This window comes from Sarcophilus harrisii, chromosome 3 (genome assembly GCF_902635505.1).
Source record: "Sarcophilus harrisii chromosome 3, mSarHar1.11, whole genome shotgun sequence".
Classification (NCBI taxonomy): domain Eukaryota; kingdom Metazoa; phylum Chordata; class Mammalia; order Dasyuromorphia; family Dasyuridae; genus Sarcophilus; species Sarcophilus harrisii.
In genome coordinates this window covers 364,715,811-364,728,028 of record NC_045428.1, presented here as the reverse complement: position 1 = coordinate 364,728,028, position 12,218 = coordinate 364,715,811, and positions in this window count along the sequence as shown.

The following is a 12,218-nucleotide window of genomic DNA, read 5'->3' as shown; positions in this document are numbered from 1 at the left end:
AATAGCCTTTTATTTACAGGATATATACATGGGTAACTTTACAGCATTAACAATTGCCAAACCTCTTGTTCCAATTTTTCACCTCTTACCCGCCCCCACCCCCTCCCCTAGATGGCAGGATGACCAGTAGATGTTAAATATATTAAAATATAACTTGGATACACAATAAGTATACATGACCACAACATTATTTTGCTGCACAAAAGGAATCAGACTCTGAATTATTGTACAATTAGCTTGTGAAGGAGATCAAAAATGCATGTGTGCATAAATATAGGGATTGGGAATTTAATGTAATGGTTTTTAGTCATCTCCCAGAGTTATTTTTCTGGGCATAGCTAGTTCAGTTCATTACTGCTCCATTAGAAATGATTTGGTTGATCTCGTTGCTGAGGATGGAATGGCCATTCTCTTTAGCAAAAGGTAGATTTATTTAGGGAAAAGGTTACTGGTAAAATGAAAGGGTATAATAGACACTGAGAATAGTAGATATGAAATAGAGTGGAAGAGCATATGAAAAACAAATTCCTCACTGGAATTCACAATTACCTAGTCGAAAGGGAACACTCCATGAGGTTGGGCTATGTCCTTAGCTGGCAAGCTAAATCCTGAAAGGGAGCCTAAAAGAATTGGTTAACTTTAAGGAAGAAAGAAGTGGGATTGGGAAGCGGAGTGGAGTTAGGAGAGATACCATGTAGTATGAGGAAAGGGGAAAGGAAAAGACACCTTAGGCAGAGTGTTGTGGCAGACTTACTCAAAGGAAGGCAGCAGCCATGAGATAGCCCATAAGTAGATTTTATACTGAAAACAACCTCAGGAACATGACTGGGATTTCTGGCAGGGGGTGACAAGGAGAGACAGCTAGAGCCCTCCACAGAGGGTGAGTCTCTGGGGTTTGATATAACTTGGATTTCTGAGAGGATGACCTCCTCAGAGGGAGGAACCATGGGAAACTAATCTCTGTGAGAGCTAAACTGATCTCTAGCAGAGCCTTTTTCCTGTCTGCCTCAGGGATCAATTCCTTTGCTAATAATGAAGTTCTCTTCACCTCTATGATTCACTGGCTCACTAACCAAGCATAGAGTTCTCCTGGTGGTCCTCATGGATTCTTCCCACTAAAACCATCAGGAAGTAATGTTAACAATTTATCTCTTGGTACAGAATCATCTCTTTTTTAAGGAAAGTAACCTAATTTTGCATGTTGAGAAGAAATAGGATACTGTCTTTTCCTAAATGCAAAACTGAGAAGTTTGTAGTTTGTTCTAGAAGTCACTGAGAAGTTTTGAGAAAGAGAATGACCTGATCAAATTTGTACTTCCTTCTTCAATGTGCTTGATACCTGGCTCACAATTTTTCTCTCCTCAACTCTTGCCTTCTAGGGGACTTCAAAATAAATTTTATCCTTCTTAACTACCCCAACTACTCAGTTCCTCAATCTACTCAGCTAGCATGGGGTACTCTTCTAAGCCACTTTAGCCACACACAAAGATCCTTACAAAACCCTGCTTTTCACATGTGCTTTGACCTCTAATCCTTTTAATGAGGTTAGTGACAGAGGTGTTAAAATCCCCTTATAGTTGATGCAGTGGTTCTTCATGAAAGAATTCATGAACCCGAATTATTAATCGGCAAAAATGAAAGTTTATTGTTGGATAGGAAGCCAGTTTTCCTAAGAGACTGACTTCTTTAGTGGCAAAGTCTTATTAGGGAAATGGAGGCTGGCACTGAGTAGAGAATGCCTTCTCAGTGGGCAGGATCCTAGCTAGCTGCTTTAGACCTTCTGCAAAGTCCTATTAGGGAAATTGCCCTTTAAAAGGGGTCTTGAGGCTTCAGATTTCAGAAAGCCAAAGTTCCCCGGCCTAAATGCTTATTGGTATCCAGTCCAGATCTCCTATTGGAATTAACAACACTTTATAAGGATTCTTTTTGACTAAGATTTCTAATTGAATCAAAGGGTCTGGCATCCCCAAAAGATAATTTATCTGGGGGGAAACTCCAAGAGGGATCACAGATCAAATGAGAACAAAGAGCACTAACATGCTTCCTGTAAAGGGAACAGTTTTCCTCCCCCTTCACTTTGACCTTGCAGTTCTCTCCCAGATCTTCTCTCCTATATTAGTCACTTCCTCCTCTTCTTCCAGTTTTTACTCCTTAGTAAACCAATTCAACTCTACCTGTTCTCCTCTCTGCTTTGAATCACCCCCACCATCAGTCACCTTTACTCCTTAATATGTACTACTGGATGAAAGTGGAGAAAATTATGCAATCATTCTAACTGGGTCCACTACAAATTTATGTTACATAACTTCAACTTGGCCCTTACTGCTGCTAGGCAATCCTACTATATTTCACTCATCAACTCTCTATGCTACTCTTAACAGGAGCTCTTCCAATTTTTTTTTATCCTTTCTCAATCCTCCCAGAACTCTCCTTTTCCCTCAATTGAGAACCTTACCTTATATTTTACAAACAGAACTTGAAGTCATTCATTATGAACTCCCTCTTCTCCCTTCTGTCTCATCTCCTGCCACTCTGCCTTCTGTACTATTTCCTCCTTCATTCCTGTTTCATATGTTGAAGTGTCCTTACTTTTCATCAAAGGTAGCAATCTACTGATTTGTATAATCCCATTCCATCCTATCCCCCCTTTTCACTAATTTTCAATTTCTTCCTCTTGGCTCATTTCCCCTCCCACCTACAAACATACCCATATATTCCTTATTCTACAGAAAAAAAAAAAAAAAAAAAAACCTTCACGGGATCCTTCCATTTCTGTTAACTATCATCCTTATTTTTTCTGCCCTTTGTAGCTCAGTTCCTTGAAAATGCCATCTACAATAGGTGTCTCCACTTTCCTCTCACTGTCTTTTTTATTCCTTACAATCTGGCTTCCTACCTCTATCATTCCACCAAAACTGCTCCCTTCAAAGTTACTAATGATCTCTTAATTGACAAATCTAATGAGCTTTTTTCAATTGTTATTTTTCTTGATCTCTCTGCAGCCTTTGACACTGCGGATTACATTCCCTTTCTTGATGTTCTCTTCTCCCTAGGTTTTGGACATCACTCTTCTGGCTCTTCTCTTACTTATCTGATCTCTCCTTGATCTCCTTTACCAGATCCTCCTCTAAAGCACACTTTTTAATCAGAGGTGTCCCTCAATGTTCTCTGCTAGGGCCTTTTCCCCTCTCCTTCTCTACTATTTCACTTGGTGGTCTCATCAATTGCTATGGAATTAATTACCACTTTTTTGCTAATGATTCTCAAATCTACCTTTCCTACCCTAATCTCTCAGCTGACCTCCAGTCTCATAATTCCAACTGCTTTTCAGACATCTCAAACTGAACATCCAGTAGATATCCTAAACCCAATATATCCAAAATGGAAATTATTATCTTACTCTGTAAGCTCTCTTCCCTCCTACCTTTCTTATTATGGTAAAGAGCACTACTAGCCATCCTGTCCCTCTGGCTCACAACCTCAGAGTCAACCTGGACTCCTCACTATTTCTTACTCCCTATATTCAAAGACTGTCAATTTTATCTTTGCAATATCTCTCAAATTTGTGTCCTTCTCTCCTCTAAAACTGCTACCAATCTAATGCAGATCTTCTTCACCTCATGCCTGAATTATTGCAACAGTCTACTGGTGGATTTGCTTACCTTAAGTCTCTCCCCACTCTAATCTATCCTCTATTTATTTACTAAAGTGATTTTCCTAAAGCATAGATCATGTAACACCCATGTCCAATAAAATGCAATAATCTTTTATTGCCTCCAGGAGTAAATACAAAATGCTCACTTTGTCATTCAAAGCTCTTCATAATCTAGCTTTCTTCTTACCTTTCCAGTCTTCTTATACCTTGCTCACCAACATATATTCTTAGTTCTAGTGACATAGAATTAACTGTTCTATGAATAATACACTCCATCTTTTGGCTCTGGTTATTTTCTCAGACTGTCCCTGGTGTCTGGAAGGCTTTCTCTCTTTTCCTCCCCAATTATTGACCTTCTTAGCTTTAAGTCTCAAATAAAATTCTACTTTTTACAGGAAATGTTCTCCAACTCTTCTTAATTCTCAGGGCTTCCTTCTGTTAATTATTTCCCATTTTTTCCTATATATAGTTTGATATACATATGTATATACATATATATATATATATGTATGTATGTATGTATGTATATAATGTTTCTCCCATTAGATTGTAATCTCCTTCTGAGCAGGAACTGTTTTTTACCTCTTTTTGTATACTTAATACCTTACACAGCACCTAGCATAATGAAAGCTAAATAAAGATTGACTGATTGTGGCATTGTGTTAGAGATGATATTGAAGTTGGAATCAACAATATTTGGTAAATGATTAGATATAGAGGGTGAAAGATACAGAAGAGTTAAGGATGTTTCCATGGTTATAAACCTAGGTAACCAGAAACCTGATAATACCCTCAATAGAAATAGGGACATTAATAAAATGTAGATTGGGGTCAGTGGAAATAATTCTGAGGAATGTTGAGTTTGAGATACATGCAGGTCATTTAGTGATAAATGTCCAATAGCATTTGCTAATAAGAGATTAAATTTCCAAAAAGAACATAAGCACAAAAAGGGTTATGTCAGAATTAACATGTAAAATTTGAATTATAGCACGAAAAATTGTAAAAAGAAGGGTAAAAAGAAAAACTACATCATGGAAGTTCAAATTTTCACAGAAAATGCCCCCTTGTTTGTTTCTCTCTGACACTGAGATTTTAATGTTTATTGTTTACAATATAAAAAGAAATTTATTAACTATAAAAGAGAGTGAGATCGGAGGTATTCTCAACTGATTTAAGAAAGCTTTGAGGAGAGATTGAGTTAGAAAGGAAGATAAAAGGCTCCATTTTGGACAGGTTGTTTTCAAAAAGTCTACTTGACAATTGTAGGCAAATTAGTCATTAGTGTCTTCTCCCTCCCCCAAAGTCCTCATCGCTGTGTATTTATTTTGCATATATCCTAGTTATTGTTGATGAGTCATTTCAGTTGTGACTAAGTCTCCATGACTTGGTTTGGGGTTTTCTTGACCCAGGATCATATAGCTAGTCAATGCCTAAGGTCCCATTTGAACTCAAGCCCTCCTGATTCCAGGTGCTCTTATTATTGACTGTACCACTTAGCTGCCCTCACCCCCAACCCCATTCCCATATGGCAAGGGTGGAGAACATCTGGTCCACAGGCCTTATAATGCCAGCAAAATCATTTGCCAAAGCCACCAACTGCAGACGATGATGAACTGAAAGCTAGGTACAACAACCTCCCACTGCCTACAAACTAATAATTTTGTATGGCCCAAACATGATGTTATAAATATCTAAATTGCTCTTGGCAAAAAAAAAAAAAAAAAAAAAAAGGTTTCCTACTCCTGCTATATGTATTTATTTATTAACATATTCTATCTTCTCTTGTAGAATATAAGTTTGAAGACAAGTATTATCTCATTTTTGTATTTGAATTTTTAGTACTTATGACAGTATCACATAGTAATTGCTTAATGGATGTTTGCTGATAGATTAATGTCCAACAGTAAGTAAGTAACACTGTAAGAAACAAAATATCTTACTGATGAGGGGAGCTCCAAAACTCTTTTTCTCTCACTCTGACTTTGGGGGTGAGCCATGAGGTAAAGCACTTGAGAAATTCCTTGAAGGAGAGATTCTCCTTGAACCCTTCCTCAGTGAAAGACCTGCCCCAGGATCAAGATAAAATGGTTTCATTCTGTTATCTTGGTGGGACTAGTTGAGTCCAGGACCACTCCTACTTAGCTCAAATTTAAATAATCTCATTTAGCTGGAGATCTAGATTTCTATTGATCCCTATTGAGCTGAAAATTAGCTCAAAACCATTCCCAGTAAGTGGTCTCATCTAGGCCTGTGACAGCATGGAGGGAATCTCATTTGGTTGAAACTTCTGCAGAGGTCCTAAAAATGCATATCAAGGAACCTCTCTCTCCCCTTCTCATAAGCAGCAACCTTCTGCCCATGGAAATGATATTCTCTTTCAGCCTTACTCCCTTTTATCTCTTTCTCTCCTATTTTCCTAACAGGACTATGTCCTCTTTACCTTCCTGCTCTCTGGCTGACTTCCCCAACCCTTTTTACCTTCCTGCTGGGATTTCTCTGCTAGAAACTCTCTCTCCCTCTCTGCCAGGACTCTTCCACCAGAAACTTTATATCCCTCTGTCGAGACCTTGCCACCAAGGAATTCAGTCTTTCTAGTAAAGGCTGACTTCCCAATGCCAATAATCAACTTTTTTTTTTTGCCAGTCTAGCTTTTCGAGTTCATAAATTCCTTTATGAAGGACCTCTGAGAGGACCAAAGGGGTTCCTACAACTCCTTGTCTGTGCCGAATCCTAGGGGAATCAAGGGGACCCTGCGCCAAATTTCATCATTTGGCTCCCTGATCAGGAATTAAGGGGAGCCGAACCTCAAATCTATTCATTACCAAAAACTTCATTGATTCCCTGAAGAATGCTAGAATGATTTTATTTCATATTCTTACAAGAATGGCTGCCTAAGGTTAGTGGACACATTTTTCAAAACTCAAAAGCAATCTTTTACTTCCTATCCTGAAATGCAAGTCCCTTCCCTGATAGGTTTTACCCCTCATTACATCTCAAAAGTATCTCCTATTCTAATTCTTCATCCTTAGTTACATAAACCAGTCCCTGCCCTCAGGGAGCTTATATTCTTATGGGGAGAGATATTACAAGGAATCTGAGAAGGAGTAGGGGACAAAATCCAGAGGGTTACTCTTCAAATCTAAAAGACCCACCCCTGATTTCATTATTTTATTTCCTTGTTCTGGATCCCAGTCTCCCATTTCTTAGCATTCAATTTTCTAATTTAAGTTTCCTTTCTCTAATTCAATTTTCATTATTATGGAAACTAGATCACCATCCAATTCTCACAATGCTAACTGTAGTTGGAATAGAACTAAGGAGCGAGTCTCAGTTTAGATGTGTAGATCTAAGAGTCAGGTGCATAGCAATAATAATTGAACTCATGGGAACTGATGCCTCTTCAGGACCTATAAGAACTGCCTTCTACTTGCCTTGTTCCACATCTCCATATTCTAATCGTGAATGAGTTAAGATGATTTATCCCATGTGTCCTCTCTCTTCCCAAGATACAGAATTCTGAAATCCTTTTCTCTTACCAGAATCTCTTCCAAATCTCTACTCATACAAAAGCTACTCTTTGACATTTTGTTGAAATTTGTTCCTTTTGTTGAGACTCAGAAAGGAGACTCCAAAAACTTGGTGTCACAGATTGATGTCACCCAGTGTCTCAAAAGAATTTCCAAGGCTTGACCCCATCTCTAGGTCAAAGGGCAAAGTTTATTGTAATTGTAATTCCAGTTGAAGCAGGATAAATCCCAAAAGGATTTAGTAAAGAACCAGGAGCAAGAAGTTAAATTTATAGGAAAAAGAGAGGGAGATCAAGTGTTTCATGCCACTGGTATGCTAATTTTATGACCTAGAAGTAGAACTGAGGAGTGGTCTGTTCACTATTGTCTCAGAAATTTGGTTATCACTGACCAGCAAATTAGCCATTTGAAAATCAGCAACGTTTGTAGGATTATCCTAAAGTCAGAAAACTTTAGAATCAGACAAATTGGGTTAGAATAAAAGCACTCTAAATTCAGGGGATCTCATCTCTGCTACGCATCTCCTGGGAGCACTCTACCCCATCATTTTCAATTGTCTATTTTCTCTATCTAATTTACCCACTTTGCTTTCCCTTGCCCTGATGTCAGGGTTGGCCACTAGCTAAAACCCCAGAATTCCTTGTTCCTCTGACCTTTTGCTAATCTGAACCTACAAATTCTTAGACTTGGTTGACTCCCATTGAAGAAGTTACACTCCCCTTGATTCCCGATGGTCAGGGAGCCAAATGAAGAGGTTCAGAGTTGTATCCCCAAATGATGAGGTTTGGTGCAGGGTCCCCTCAATTCCCCTAGGATTCAGTGCAGGGCAGGGAGTTGTGGGAACCCCTTTGGTCGGTGCAGAGGTCCTTTGTAAAGGAATTTACAAACCCAAAAAGCTAGACTGGCAAAAAAGAAGTATATTATTGGCATTAGGAAGTCAGCTTTTGCTTTGCCTGAATAGAAAAACTGACTTGCTTGGTAGCAAGGTCCCAATAGAGGGATATAAAGTTTTTAGCAAAAAAATTCTATCCTAGCAGAGAAAGTGAATAAGGTCTTGTAAGGGAAATAGGTGAAAAAGAAGGAGTAATACTGAAAGAGAATATCATTTCAGTGGCCAGAGGGTTGCAACTTATGCCAAGGGGAGAGAGAGAGGTTCCTTGGCATGGCATGTTAGGTCTTCTGCAAGGAGTGAGCCCTAAGTTGCTTCTTTTTATAATTGAAACTTTGGCTAGAAGCTGGGGGCAGTTCTTAGTGGGGGCTGAGAGCAATTTGAGCTAGAATCAGAATAGAAAATCTTTGAACTGAATGAATGTCTCTGGACCAATTTCCAACTCAATAGGGTTAGGAGTAGTCCTAGACTCAACCAGTCCCACCCAGATAACAGAATGAAAACCACTTTATCTTGATTCCCTGGGGTGGGTCTCTCAGGGAAGAGCTTAGCATTCCCCCCCAAAGTCAGAGAGAGAGAGAAAGAGAAAGAGTTTTGGGGCTCCCCTCATCACCATCATCTAATTTTCCAGACATAAATGGAATTGGTAGCCTCTGTACTTTTTTTAAATTCTGAGATTCTGTAGTTATTGATTTCTTCTTTCCCCATAATTTCTGTAACAAGTCTTTTCTTTATAAATATTCAACTATTCTAATCTTCCCTTCTCCCCATGCAAATGTAGAGCAGTCTCAAAGTCTAGAAAAACTATCTTTCTTATTATTAACAATCCTAATAATCACTAATATTTATATAATGTTTTGAGATTTACAGATCACTTAAAATATTTTTCCTTATCTCATTTGACCTCATTTTATGAGCTATATGCATTCTGCTCACTGACCTTAGCAACTGTTCCTTTACCTTTTCTCCTTATTCACTCGCATGAAAGACCATAAGAATTTTGAGGTTAAAAAATATTAAGGTCTTCCCATGAAGCAACCCTATCAAATTTTATTGGAACTAATTTAAACTGATGCTAACACAAAGCAGTTGTGTAATAAGAGATTAAGCAGGAAAATAAAAGAAAGCTTTAAACTCTAAATCAAAGTGAAACCTTTGATAGAAACTTTGTCTTAATAAACAGATGAAGTCAACAAGTGTGTTTTAATGCCTACTATGTACCAATGTGAAAAAATATTTCTTTCTTATATTTAATAACTAATTATCATTTTAGGACTAAGGTTTTTCTTCTTTTCTACTTCCTCATGTAGAAACAAACCAGTGTAGGAAATCTCTCTTAGAGATTTACTCAGGTCAAAATCAGTAAGACAGTAAAAGAAATTCCAGGTATGGACTCCTAGGTGTATTCCTCCTCATTGTGTTTGTCAGACAGACTTGGAAAAGGTTGATTCTTTCTACTTTCTACTTTCTATTATAAAGACAAATGATATGGAAAGTAATGTCTCTTTGATTAAGATTTGAGTGACTGATATCACATATTCCAAGACTTTCATTTTAATATAACCTATACTTGTCTTTGTGTTAACCAATCTAGATTAATTGCCAGCCCTAAGGAATACCTTCTCTTAGAAGGGCATATAAACTGTGACCTATATAAACGAGAGTCTTTTTTCTCTGAGAATTGGCCAAATGACCACCCTTTCATTAATAACCTGCTTCTCTTATTAATAAAATGATTGAATTACTTAGAAGCTATGTCTCTCAAACTTTTTAATTTTCACAAAAGAAACTGTTTAAATACCAAGAATGCCAAAAATAATAAAAATAATAGTTTCCCCTCTCAAAGAAATCACAGTTTAGTAGGGAAAACAATATATAAACTAACTGTTGTTTGTCTTTCATTTTTCCAAAGAGGACTAATGACACAATGGGTGATGTCATGACTCGCATATGAATTGGATTTAAGTGAAATAGTTGCAGAAAATTGTCAGCTCCATTCTCTCTGAGTCATTGAAATCCAGTTTCAGGACAAAAGTCAAGGCAAATGTTGATAACCCAGAATGTAGTGGATGCCGTTGGTGTCTTCAGTGTCTAACCAAGCTCTAAGAACTCCACAGCACCTGCTTCAGCTGTCTTGATGGCTGTTGGAACAAATTGATGGATGAAAACATCCATCCTTTCCATTGAGGGAAATCTTCATATACTCAAGGTAGATATGCTCCTAAGTCATTGATTGGTTTGAGGCTTGCTGATCATCTTCAACTTGTAAAGATGGTTTACCAGGGTGTAACTTCTGTGCATGCTACATATTCTTAGAGCTTCAGGTGAAAGTTGGGTGAGTCAGGTATACACAAAAAATAGTTGAGAAACCTTGAAAAGACTTAGCAAGCTTTCCCATCAGGAGATGTTGGATCTCTTGAATACCTCATCTACACCATAAATAATTAGGTACAAACAAGATATAAATGCAGTATAAACTAGAGATAATCTCAAAGGGAAGGCAACTTCTAAGATTAAGGAAGAATGGCAAAGGTATCTGAGGAAGGTAGTAACCACAAATACAAGATAAGAACTAGAATAGAGTCTCATGGTTTTGGTTATTAGACCACTTTATTTTCTTTTTTTTAAAGATTGACATCAAGGTCTCCTTCTGGAGAGGAAAAGGCCATTCCAGTCAAGATTTGTAGGAAAAGAAAAAAAAAGAAAGAAAGAAAAGAAGCCTCTTAATATAAGAAAAGTTATTTGTTGCTTGTTTGGTTAGTTAGTTCCTATCCCCTCACTACCAGTCCAGGGAAAGGAGAAGAGAGGAAAGAAGAAGGGAGGAGTGGGAAGGGGAGGGAAGGAACTTTTCTTTAGATTAAAAGCCCATTCCTATCCCTACAAGGAAGAAATAGCACAATAGCTAAAGGTGAAGTCCACAATTTTATTTTCAGTTCAACTACATCTAGCAGTAGCCAGTAGATCAACAAAATAACATTCAACCAAAACCAGCAGGAAATAATGTCTAACAAAAATTACACATCCAGAAAAGAATGCATGCCATACAAAACCAGTAGGGAACAACATCAGAAACATGAGTACTTCTTCCATGTATGTCTTAGCTATAGGTGTTCCTTATATAATATGCTGTTTCACATGTATGGCCTGGCTATACATATTCCCTATATATTTTCACTGATCATATGGATTTGTGGGGCAGGGATATTTCATTGCTACTTGTCTTAGTATGCTATTTCATTAACTGACCGTTTTTCCTCTGAGTTAATTATGTTCTCTGTTGGATTAGTAAAAGTAAACGCATTGAGAAATATGTGAATTATTGTTTTGAGTGGATGCAGATCCAAAGAGTACACAGAATCTGGGGTAAACTTATCTGGAAAAGTCACATGTGAATTAGTGGAAATTACTTCAGGTTGCTACAGTAATAGTAAATGACCTAGCCTCTTACTTCAGTAAGGAAGATAAGGAACATCTTACTTACAGTAGGGTGCACATAACTTGAGACAAGCAATAATTATGATATAGTTTCATTTTGTGACAGAACTATTGATATGTTCGTATTTCTACTTATGCTAGGCTGACTTAATATATCTTACCTTGTCCAAATGAAACCAGATTGACTATCTCTTATCTCTAATTAGTTCTTTATCAATGGAGAGCAAAATTCCATGTCATGCATTTCAATTGATCTCTTTTACTGTGTTTAATTCCATTGTTTCAGAGATGAATATTAGTTCAAGAAAGTTTTGCAAAATTGGGACTCTTAAAGAGTACACTTCAGACACTATTAGAGATATTATAGCAGTTGTTGGTATAAGTCAAATATTTCAAGAACAAAATAATATCAGTTACAAAGGACACTGGTCAAAAAATAAGAAACAAAGCCAAAAACTAGAATTATGGTTCCAAAACAGTCAAAGTAATCTTAGAAAACAAAGATTTTCAGGGAGATCTGGCAGATGGAGGATTTGTTACTGATTCCTTTATGTGGTATAGGGTTCTTAAGGTGGCAAAATAGCAAAAATACCAGTAAAAATCATTGCTATGAACAAAAAATGTTTGTTCATAAGCAAGACAATATGAAAACTGAAATACTGAGGAGAGAGGAGAAATGTCATTTTTACTGATGAAATTCACTCTTTCA